The 11,950-nt window shown below is 39.0% G+C and overlaps 2 long non-coding RNA genes across 2 annotated transcripts; one reads left to right on the top strand and one right to left on the bottom strand.

Moving 5' to 3' along the window:
- The first annotated feature begins 6,052 nt into the window (after positions 1-6,052).
- LOC148153069 (uncharacterized) lies at positions 6,053-6,821 on the top strand. The gene is made up of 2 exons (XR_015761819.1): positions 6,053-6,392; positions 6,495-6,821. It is a non-coding gene; the product is annotated as an uncharacterized LOC148153069 (long non-coding RNA).
- Positions 6,822-9,759: 2,938 nt separating this feature from the next.
- LOC148153068 (uncharacterized) lies at positions 9,760-10,572 on the bottom strand. Its single transcript, XR_015761865.1, has 2 exons — positions 10,248-10,572; positions 9,760-10,080 (listed from the first exon to the last, which is right to left on the bottom strand). It is a non-coding gene; the product is annotated as an uncharacterized LOC148153068 (long non-coding RNA).
- Positions 10,573-11,950: the final 1,378 nt, after the last annotated feature.

The raw sequence follows: 11,950 nt of genomic DNA, 5'->3' as shown, positions 1-11,950 counted from the left end.
AACCTAATTAGTGCTCACAAAAGCTCTCAATCCAAAGCAATTGAGTAAGGTTTTATAATTGAACCCTATTATTTAAGCTAACCATTTTAATTCACCTTAGCATAGTTGCTGAGCATCAGGATTCAAACCGACGGGCACACTTTTGCAGGCCCCTTTTAAAATATGTCCTTTCATTTTTCTACTTAGCTTGTATTATTAATGTGTACGAGCTTTTTCTTTGGGGACTTTATGCACAGGATGTTTACTGTTGTTTTAAAAATGTGCAATAAACAGAAACTTGATCTGATTCGATTCGAGCTTCACGTTCTAACCAGGTGAACTAGGTACTGCAGCAACAGCAGATGGAGACATTTTTCAACGACATCTAACCAGCCTCTGAATACCCCTATCAAATGCAGCCAGGCCATCTGTAGCTACAGTGATGGGATGGCATTGTCACTAAACTCATAACCAGGATTGGATTTAATTGAGCCTGCTTTTGAGAGCCGGGATTAACATTTAATTCATAAAATGTTTCAGCAAAGCAAAAAAAAAAAAAAAAAAAATTAATAATAACTTGAATTCCCCTGACTGTTTGTGTCTTAAATCTTCTAGAATGCGTCTCGTCTGAGCCGCTGTGAGGTGTAACAGATTAGAAAGTTGGTTTGCTGAGGATGGAGGTTGGCTGGCATGATGTGTCCTCTGCAGCAGCAGCGGTGGTGGTGGTACAGTGACTCGGCTGATTACCTTTGCAGCCTACTGTGAATCCCTGGAGTGGATCCTTACCACGGGCAGCTGTGGAATACCTCTTTCATGGGTACTCCAAAAACAAACCTCTTTCCTTCCCCCTCACCTCAGCCTCTCACATCATCATCATCACACACACGCTTGGAACAGGATATGATAGCATATGAAGTAATCACAGGGATGGGGAGGAAGGGAGGGCCAGGGGCAGGATACACATACCCACACACACTTGAGTAGTGAAAGGAATTGTATGGGAGTGTGTATGTGTGTGGTTGAATGAGTTAGGCTCAAGCACGGCTGACTGGATGACGTGCAGCCCTGGTTTTATACAGTTGCATAACGCACAGTTTTTGCACTTTAGAAACATTAAAATTTAAATGCTCTTTTTTTAAATCCCCGGCTCGCTCAGAGACGTACAACAAAAACTTCCGTGTTCAGGAGCGCGCCCATGATGCTATTGTTTATTTGCCCCCACCCCTCCCCTGAACCCAAGTAACCTGTGACAGACTGGAGCAGAGAGAGAGAGAGAGAGAGAGAGAGAGAGAGAGAGAGAGAGAGTGCAGATGAGGAGGAGCTCTTTGTGCCACAGAGCATGCCAGCCTCTGCCCAGTCACCGCTTTTCATTTTGATAATTGACCGCCAACGCCAGAAATGTCCATCAGCTAATCCTCTTAGCTTTTATAATGCTGACTCCGTCACAGAAGCCCCTGTTTTAATGTAACAAGCAGCTAAGCCCGCGGCACAGGGCAGAAACGCCTTGGGGGCACAGAGGCTGCTCTGCCCCCTGGAGGCCACAGAGAGACCCGCTTTCAGCTCCACAAGTGCGCTGTCAATCTGTCGGACTGAGTCAAATCATGATTCCGTAACCTGGCTCCAGGGTGAACTCACCACTGTGCCTTTCACACTGTACAAGTTGGCACAAAGCTGCACTCAAACAGAAAGCATCTAGTTCCTCAAATGTCCATTCACCTGTGCATGTTGTTGGAGAATGAACGAGTTAATGAATGAAGTCAATCCCGTTATGAGTTGCACGTCTCTCTTCTCTAAGCAGACCCCTTCATACCGGTGACATCAGTGTGGAAATGTGCATAGGGGACAAACTCCCAAAAAACCGCACAGCTTTCAAAAAAGACAATGAAGCTGTCACTTTGCCCAAATGGACATAATGAAGATTTTATTATTATTATTTTTTTTTTTTTTTTATTTTTTAAGACAATAAGCATGAGTCAGAAATTAACAGCAGCCCTTTGACGCTGTGAGAATTGAAAAACGTACTTACAATGGACTTAACCCCCCCAGCTTAGTTTATTAAAAAAAAAAATCAGAAGTGTGTCTTTGAGAAGGATGCTAATAGAAATACTTTCTTAGAAAGATTTTCAGACAAGAAATCTGAAATAAGCCATTTTGGTTGTGATTCTCTTCAGCAAGTTGCTTTTCACACTTAGACACACAGCAGGAATACTCATGAGAACAAATACACAAAGGCACTTGCTTTTCAGATTATCTACAGCCCACAAAACGGCAGTTGCCATGTTGCCTTTTGATAAAACAATGGTCTTTGTTGGATGCATTCATGGCTAGGACTGATCCTGTCTGAGTCCCTTGCTGAGACATGTGCTTGTCTCAATGATTATGCGTATGTGGCTAGATATTTAGGACAGATCACATGAGACTGTTTTGCCCAACCAAGGTACAAGCAGCACATTCTCTTCCTCTCAGAGCAAAACGAACCAGTCGGTCGTCCGTAACTTGAGGTGATGCAAGCCATAGGATCAGGAAACGCGTTTTTTTTTTTGGACGAGGGCAGTATCGGCCTCTTAGCGAGCTGCACACAGCCTGACGAGTGGTCAGAGCCAGTCAGCAGAATGCAACCATGGTCAGCCTGCTCTTTCCACTCAGCACATCAGAGCGGCCCGGCTTGATCTGATGTGACACACATGACACCACCTTGAGAGCTGCGAGGAGACCCTGCCGATGATTAGTTCCAGCTCAGACACCACAATGAAGATCAGCTTCCCCGTGTTTACCCTCGGAGACGCCTCTGCCAAATTCAGGACTCCGGCCTACACTACAGGCTGAGTAAAGCCTGTGAATCATTTGCACCGAGAGACGTGGATACGAAAACAAGCAGTGTCCAGAGTGAGGAGCGTGAATCCAGAGAAGTGACTCAGCTCTGTAACAGTTTATCAGTTTAGATCCAATGCAATGGTGATGAGCAGACCCCGAATAGATAAAGCTAAAACTTCCCTGGTTTCTTTAAATTGTAAAAGGGAAGTTCGGCCGTTGCATTGTCATATTTTATCCTGGATGTTTTAATTAGCTTATCCCAACATTTCCACAGTTCTGTTGTCCAAATATGCCAAAAAATATTTATTCCTTTTCTATTTTCTCTGTGGTGAACTTCGGTCTTGCCTTGAATGTTTTTCTTAGTGAACAAAGGTTTCCTCCTTGCACAAGTTTCTCTGCAGTCTTTGTGACGTTATAGATATTCAATTTCAAATCTATCAGTTATGCATGCTGCAAACCTGACATATGAAAGAGTGGGAAGAATAAATGATTACTGAAATTAAGTCATGTAATTGACACAGCAAATATGTTGAATGAGGTGTGTGAAGGAAAACTAACACTTACATCTCTACAGTGAAACACAGTGGTGGGAGTGTCATGCTGTGGAGGCGCTTTCTTTAGCAGAGAAAGGACGAAGTTTAGATAACGCTACGTAGGGCAAAGTGTTTTAGTCTTTTAGAGAGCAAAAAACCCCCCCTAAAAATAACACCCTGATCCCCCCCTACTGGTTGTAAAATGATCAACAGTCAATTCCCCTTCTCGTCACAACATGGAGAACATTGTGAGCGGTGCTGACCGAGAGCGCTGTTACGTATGCGCTCAACACAACCAGCAGCACAGAGCTGCACAATTTAACACACGGTAGCCTACGGGGTGTTATGAATGTCATGATCCAGGCCTAAACTGACTCAGACTTTCAGCTAAAAATGTCATCACATGTCCTCCCCAGTGTGGAAGAAAAATAACTCACATTTGCAAAACTATATGGAGAGTTTTAGAGCCACAGAAAAATAAAATAAAGACGCATGCAAAGCTTGCACTCACGAATAGACAGATGAACTCAAAAATTCAACTAGAAACTCTTTTTAAAAAGTCACTCTCCGTGCCTGCTTATGAATATTTAGACTTTGACATTAACAACTCCTACTCATCGCCCTCCTACACTGCAACTAAAACTTTTGTGTCCAATATGTAGCTTGCACAGGGTGATGAAAATCACACAGCAGGGAAATCTGCAGGCCGTTCTGATTTTATTGCATGCCCCCCTCCCACTTCAGCTTCAAGAGATTGCTTTGTAAGGTCTTACTTTCACTTGTCCTCTGTTTCAGAGAACAGCTTCCTACATTAATATAGACTTTGTGGCCTGTCTTCGCAGTACTGATCCTATCTTTTCAGAATGAATGGCCAGCATGTTCTGAAGTGAGTCTGAATGGGGCTCTCCACTCTACATTTCCAAGGGGAAAAGGTTGCTCTTTGCCTGTCTACCCATCCCTTTCTGCCCTGCAGAGAAAAGAATAATGAAGTTATTTATGTGCTGCTCATTACAAAAGGTTAAGTCTCTTTAAGATATAACCAGGATTTTTTTTTTCCAGTCATATGGCCGATGCCTTAAGAATCACCGAATGACTTAATTCCTTTCTATGGAGCTTTTACATTTGCTAAACTGAATAAAAACATTCAGAAAAACTGAACTGATGTCTGAAAGAATGAAGCTGATTATCTTAAAAGAAAACAGCTCATTGTATAAGTTTGTTGAATAGATAAACAATTATTTAGTTTACCTAGGACAAAGATAATCCATTAAATGCTAAAATAATATTCCGTTCAGAGGTATTTGTTAGTTATGTAGTAATAATATATAAATTGTTGCATAACAGTAGCAATAGAAAGGGATCGACAAAGGACAGATGAACAGCCAGCGGTCGTGCCATTTGATTTGTTGAACTCAGTTTAAACCCAGAGTTTTTTTGTGGCACATTACAGTCTTCCTCAGAAGATGGAAAAGCCTCTAAAAGAGCCTTCCAAAAACCAAGATATATTTATTTGTGAAATCCTTTTAATATTCTGTGAAAAAGAGCACTTGATAAATCCGTCAAAAGCTGTTTGAATACTATGGAACATACATGTTTGACAAGATGTGCTTTGGAGGCTTTACACAAACGTTACCAATGGCAAACTATTTCTTCAACAGGACGCTAAATGAAAGGTGTATCCTAACTGGACTTTATAACTGAGCAATGCTAACCAAGCAAGCTTTTTTCAAATGCTAGGCAGCAGGGGTGTATATTAGCAAATGGCATGCTAATTGTCCTAACTAATAGGTAACTGCAAGGCCATTTAACACTACATGGTAAATAGGTGAGTTATTATCTTTTAGTTTTTTACTAAAATACTATAAGATGATGAAATTGAGAGAATATATATATATATATATAGCTATATATATATTTTTTTTCTTTTTTCTTATATATATATATTTTTTTTTCTGTTTAAAATTGTTTAATATATATATTTAGCATCCCAGTCCACACTCCATTCCAGTAGATGGCAGTAATGCACAACTAAACGTTGCTTGCCAACCACCACAAAAGAAGAAGAAGAAGAAGAAGAAGAAGAAGAAGAAGAAGAATTATTGACTAAATTGAGAGCTAACTATATGCTAACTGTGTAAACTGGAAGTTATAGCTGCATGTTAACTGCCCTAATTATTAACTATTTGCAACTTAGTTTGTTTGCTACATTCAAACTGTACACTAAGTGCTCTAAGGATTGGTCAGCTGCAACATAGACATAATATAAGGATAGACGCCTCATGGACCGCTCTCGCCTATTGTCGCTGACGAGATTTAGGGCGGCCATCTTGGAGCGGTACTCCACTCCACTCAGCGTTATGTGTTTAGCAGCACAATGACGTATCAGCGCATTTAAATCGATCATAACACACTTTTTTGTTACTGGAAACCAAATTCAAACATCTATCAAAGCAACATTTATAAACAATTGTATTTTTAAGTATGTTTTTAATACATAGTTCATCATATTTAAATATGCTTAGTGGCTATAACAATAGAATAGGAATGGAATATTCTGATATCGATGTATGATGAGCATATTACAAAGCACACACCCGTTCATAATTTATTTAATAAATTATTTAGTAATATCAATACATATTTTATATAACTATACAAACACTAATAAATAAAAATTAATAATGGCACAAATAAATAATGATTAATACTGAATTATATATGTAGCAGTGTGATGTTATTACACTAGATTGCCAAGTGCAACGCTATTCCAGTAGGAACTCATCTGAATAGTACCAGCTTTTATTTTGAAAAGACGGCAGATCCATTGTAAACAGCGGGTAACTTCCTGTTTCAAAAATTATTATTTTTATTTAAATTTGGCGTTTTATAAAGGAAAAGGTAAATTGTTATCTCTACTGTTAAACATATTGAGTTCATATATTGTTGTTTTGAGTGTCAGTTTGGGGTTTAAGAAGAACAATTAACGGGGCATACCACTATAGTTCATGAAAGGTTTTCCCACGATCTCCGTCGCGCTCTTTCTGTTCGAATCCCGTGTGGGAGAAGGTATGTAGTTTTGTTTTCTGGGGATAATAAGTGTATTTTAAATATAAGTATTATGTTTTTGTAAAATAATGTGCTTTTCGGCATTCAAACTTTGTTAAACAGGCGCTGTGAAGCACCGTGCAGAGAAAGAGCCTGTTTTTGACTTTTCTTTTTCTGCTGTTTAATGCAGGTATGTGATGTTTCATTGCTTTTGGTTTGAATATTTTGTCTAATTCTTATTTTTTTTGTTATTCATGTACTGTTTAAAATTATTATGCTCATCTTTGGGCTTTGTTATTCATTAAGTTGCACACGTGCGACGCGCGCTCTTTCTGTTCGAATCCCGTGTGGGAGAAGGCGCTGTGAAGCACCGTGCAGAGAAAGAGCCTGTTTTTGACTTTTCTTTTTCTGCTGTTTAATGCAGGAATATTAAAAGTGCCTTCAAGATCAGCTGTTGTCTGGCTGTTATTCCAACAAGACACAACGCAGATTCAATTACGCTACATATATACACTGTTAAAAAAAATAAAGGGAACACTCAAATAACACATCCTAGATCTGAATGAATGAAATATTCTCATTGAATACTTTGTTCTGTACAAAGTTGAATGTGCTGACAACAAAATCACACAAAAATCATCAATGGAAATCAAATTTATTAACCAATGGAGGCCTGGATTTGGAGCCACACACAAAATTTAAGTGAAATGTTCCCTTTATTTTTTTTGAGCAGTATATATATAAACATGTGTGTGTGTGTGTATATATATATATATATATATATATATATATATATACATACAATTTTTTTTTTTTTTTTTTTTTTTTTTTTAGCCGACGAGTCCAAAATCCAATGTGAGATTCATCCGTGCTGCAGTGAATCCGTCTCTCTTTATAGATATCTCCCTCTTCTTCCTCACATCGTATCTTTAGGAAATTTTCAAAACAAAAACGGAAGATTTAGGATGTATCTTACTTTTGACAGAGTGAAAGAATATAAATAGTCTTTACCACCTGTGTAAAAACTTTGCCGGTGAATGTTATAACACATAATATAAGTTTTATAATATGTGTTATATTGTTTCCTTTCTAATATAGGCCCTTGTGTCAGATAATCTAAGTCAATTTTAGAGAATAATTAATTTTTTTTAGATTTACGGAATCTCAGTTAGCCTTCATAGCGGGGCTGAACCCGTATTACACCAAGCACTGTAGCTAATATTAGCTGGTATCTCACCGGTGGACATAAATACAGTAAAGTAATATTCTTATCACAATATATACACAATAATATGTCCTTCTTACTTGTGAAATGTTGTCTGTGGAGCCCTCGCATCAATAATCCATCGATCAGAACAACAATATCCCTCAGTGATGAGGCATCTTCTGTTGTTTTGATTGAGCAAAGTAGGAGGGTATACCGCTCCAAGATGGCCGCCGTATTTCCTGCGCCGGAGCGGTCCATGAGGCGTCTATGCTTATATTATGTCTATGAGCTGCAAGCTACTTCCTAGCTTGGCAAGTTATTTTATTGAATGCAATGTGGTTACAGGCCTGTCTATTATATATTCAACCTAATGTAATTGCTAGCTGGGAAAGTTGTTTAATTAAATGCAAGCTTGATGTTAAGTGGGCCAGCTATTTTCTAATTGCAAGCTTGTCAAATCATTCAGTTTTTCATCTCTGGTCAGACCCAACGTTCTTTGTGGCATGTTATAGTCTTCCTCAGAAGATGGAGAATCTGTTAATTGAGCCTTACACAATCTGATTTATTTGTAATACCCTCTGACTGAAAAAAAACAAAAAACTTTGGGATTTTCTTTATCACCACATCCTGCTTCTTAATTACTTAAAAAAAATTCTAATGAAATGTTTTCTTCAGTATTAAAAATAAGTCAGGAGCCACCTACTGCACTCTATTTCAATGCCTATTATGTGTTATGTAACAGATTTTTCAAGAGCTAAAGCAACTCAGCAGGCATGAAAATCACATAAACGATCAATTTGCTCCCTTGCAAGCATATGACACTGCATTGCATACATTAAAAAGCAGTGAGCATTGGGGGTTGTCTGACTTTGCCTCAGATCAGCAGTAAGAAGGGTGAGTTTTCATGTTTTGACAGATCAAGAGGGTAATAGAGAGATAACCGTTGGAGCCAACAGTACACAGACAGAACTGACTGTTGCTCGATTCTGCCCTGTTTACTCTTCACACCTGAGCAGGCATACAAATAAACCTGAGGTGGTGCCGTGAAATGCTCAACACTCCTGATGAATATTTCATTTTTTCTGCAGCTGACTGAGACGCTTTTACAAGGAGTAAAAATTGGCTCTTTTTTTTTTATCTTGCTAAAAAAAAAAAAGAAATCTACATTTCTTTAAATAAGAAAGGCTTCTTTTGCAGGCGACCTGTTTTAATCCAAAATGAGCTTGACAATAGTTGGCAGATTGAGACAAGAAAAAGCTTCTCAAAAAGGGACATGCTCCTCTCCATCTGCCTGGAAGCTTCTGATGATTAATAAAATATTTATTTTGCCTGGACTATCGATGTAAAATTTCTTTTATGGGCCCTGTCGCACCATTTAGCTATGATTTTGTGTTTACAATGTTTTCAGCAGATGGAGTTTGATTATAATAGAACAGCAGTGGACTAAGCTAAGCAATACAATTCTGACTCGATTAGTATTTGTTCTGAAAAATCCAACATGTTGACTTCCCATTAGTTTAGCAAATATCCTTATTTTTGGTACATTTTTTACTTTTTTTTTTTTTTTTGGTTTGTTTGTTTTTTTCTCCACAAAAAACTAAGTGAGCAGACTGACAGAAACAAGGTCAGTCAAAATATTAAACTTGATTTATTGGGGTGGGGTTTTAAGATCCTCTTAAAAAAAAGATAACATTTAGAAAAATGGGAAATAATAAAGCATGTGATTTTAGGGATGTTATAAAACAAATAAAACACCACTTATACAAATAAAAAATAGAGCAAAAATGGTGGTTGATGCTTCTTTTGGTATCGTTTGTTGAACTGACTTTGTTGAATACTTAATAGATAGGCTCATGAGCCTCTTTTATTGTTATTTTGGATCAGAAGCTAAAAAGCTTGAGTACCACTGGCTTAGAGAAAATAGATATAAAATTGTCCAGATGGGTAGGGAAGTAGGGAAGTTATTGATGACAAAATGTTCTCCGCAAGCTATGTGCTAACTGAGCAACTTCTTTGCTAGTAACAGCAAGAGGTTTTTATTAAATGCCAAGAAGTTAGTGTAACCCGAGTTACATTTTAAGATTATTAAAAAACCCAAATCAACGTCACTCTAGGTGACGAACTAGGTTCCAGGTTCGTCTACTGGAGGTAGTGGCAAATTGCAAGACACATACAACTGGAGAGTGCAAAATCAATGAAGTGTATTTATATTTACAATATATACAAATTGTTTCACAGCTTTAAAGTCCAGTTCCTTAAACCAAGGAAGTCTCTGTCGGTGACGAAAGGGAAAAAACAAAAATAGTCCTTTAGTTCCAGCTGTGAAGTGGTTGGTTGAATTTCCCTTCCGGTTTGGAGATGTTTCCTCAGATTATGGGTGACTTTCTGAATCCGCTATGGTTAGCTCGCCAGTCCGGTCAGTGTACAAAACCAGACAATTCTTAATGTGTCCCAGATCCTTCAGCTACTCCGAGCGGGGGTGGGGTCTGGAACACACCTGGCCTGCGCAAACAGGCCCGACAATCAATGTACATGTACATGCATTTCTTAATAATCAAATCTGTGCTTACATAATTGCATGCAATTTCAATCCAATGTGTTTTTACGTAGGTGCGTAATCACAGGCTGGGAGGCTAGCGCTAGCATTCTAGCTCTCGAGCAACACTTACCAGTTCCTCATTGACAGACAGAGATCGTTTCAGCGTTCAGATGAGTGACCATATGTCTGTAATTTAACAGAGGTATACGATTGATGTATGATCGACATTCAAAAGCAAAACCGCTTTGGGAACAGAAACCCAAGCCTACCTGCACGTCAAAGTCCCACAGCGTCTGCTACCCAAGGTGCGATTTAGCAGCAATATAAGCAGTGGCTGTCAATTTAGGACTGACGTGCAGCTGTCACATGACGTTAAACCCTCGCGAGAGCAACCCTGCTCTCGCCCGGTTAGTGTCGAAAAAAAATAAAACAAAGGAGGATTTTTAAATTAGATCTTTAAATAAAACAAAATAAAATTAGATTTAACAAAATAGAAAATAAAATAACTAAACTACATCTAATATAGAAAAATTATCCTGGTTACATTAGCTAAGAAGCAAGGGAATTATTTCAAACTCACTCAAAATGAAATGCATGTAGCGCGCTGATTCACAATGGCCTTATTGTCAAAATATCTCCACAACAGCAAAAACAACAGTCGCTTATTAAGACTGGAACATAATCAGTGCAAACCAGCGAATAAACAAGATGAATCATCCCAGCAAAAATGTTGCTGGAGCTGAAGTGAGCAGTTCTGAGTCAAACGGCAATTGTTGTGTGACTATCATTGTTAAGTGCTTCACCTCTAGTCATTAGTCATTTGCACTTCAAGTATATGACACATGTCTTGACATTTATATCAGGACAACACATTAACATCACTCCAGCTGTTCTTGGGACGTCTCTGAAGATCCATTTATTATCTCTTCTGCAGATCAGTGGCTGTTCTTTCGGACCCACTGTACACACAGAAAGACGTGTAAGTTTGACTAAGGCAGGGAGTCTAAAGCAGTGGCTAAATCTCTGTAAGCAGGCCCTGGCACTTCTCCCCAACTGCCTTCCCTACTGTGTGGACAGGGGCCTGGAGGGGACTAATCTCTTGGCACTGGCACGAGTCACACATGTTGTATATGTGCGCAAACGGAAGACCCAGTCTGCTAAAGACGAGCCCTGGCGACGAATTTGGAAAGCTCTGACTAATGACCCGCAACGCCTTCCATGTTCACCCTCTCACACAGCCTCTTGGATGCTTCTTGGAAATGACGGTTAATGATTTTGGAGAGCTGCCTCAGACTGTACTGACAAGGACAGTCCTGATCTTATGTAACTCTTTTCCGCAGAAGATTGTAAAGGTTTTGATCCTTTAAATTTAGTTGTTTTTTGGTTTTTTTTGCTTAAGCGGTCAGCAGCGTTGGTGGTGTGAAGTTGACGTTAGCATGACCAATCCATGCGTGGACCAATATAAGCAGAGATGACTGCAGAAGTTTCCCTGCATGCTGTGCTGGCAAAGCTGGAGGCAGCAGAAGACCTCTGTGCATACATGAAGCACAAGAAGCCTCACAACCCCCTCACTTGTGTGTTTTTAGTTGCGTGACAGTTGCTGTGCTCAGTTGCTAAAGGACTATCTTAAAATTTACATAATGCAGATAATTATTACCCTCATTAGGCTTGTTCTTGCTAAATGAATCTACAGGCAGCAGGTTAGCTCAGTTTGGCATGAGGAAAACTTACACCCCCTCAAAGAAAATTGTCTTTTGACCCTTATTAGATTTAATTAAACTTGGAAAACAAGTTAACATGTTAATTAGCGGGCTTAAAAACGAAGTGCTCGTA

The sequence above is a fragment of the Poecilia mexicana genome, unplaced genomic scaffold (genome assembly GCF_051168715.1).
Source record: "Poecilia mexicana isolate PSO_F unplaced genomic scaffold, ASM5116871v1 scaffold_21, whole genome shotgun sequence".
In the NCBI taxonomy this organism is placed as follows: domain Eukaryota; kingdom Metazoa; phylum Chordata; class Actinopteri; order Cyprinodontiformes; family Poeciliidae; genus Poecilia; species Poecilia mexicana.
The sequence above is the reverse complement of the archived record's forward strand: the minus strand, read 5'-3'. Positions and strand labels throughout refer to the sequence as shown.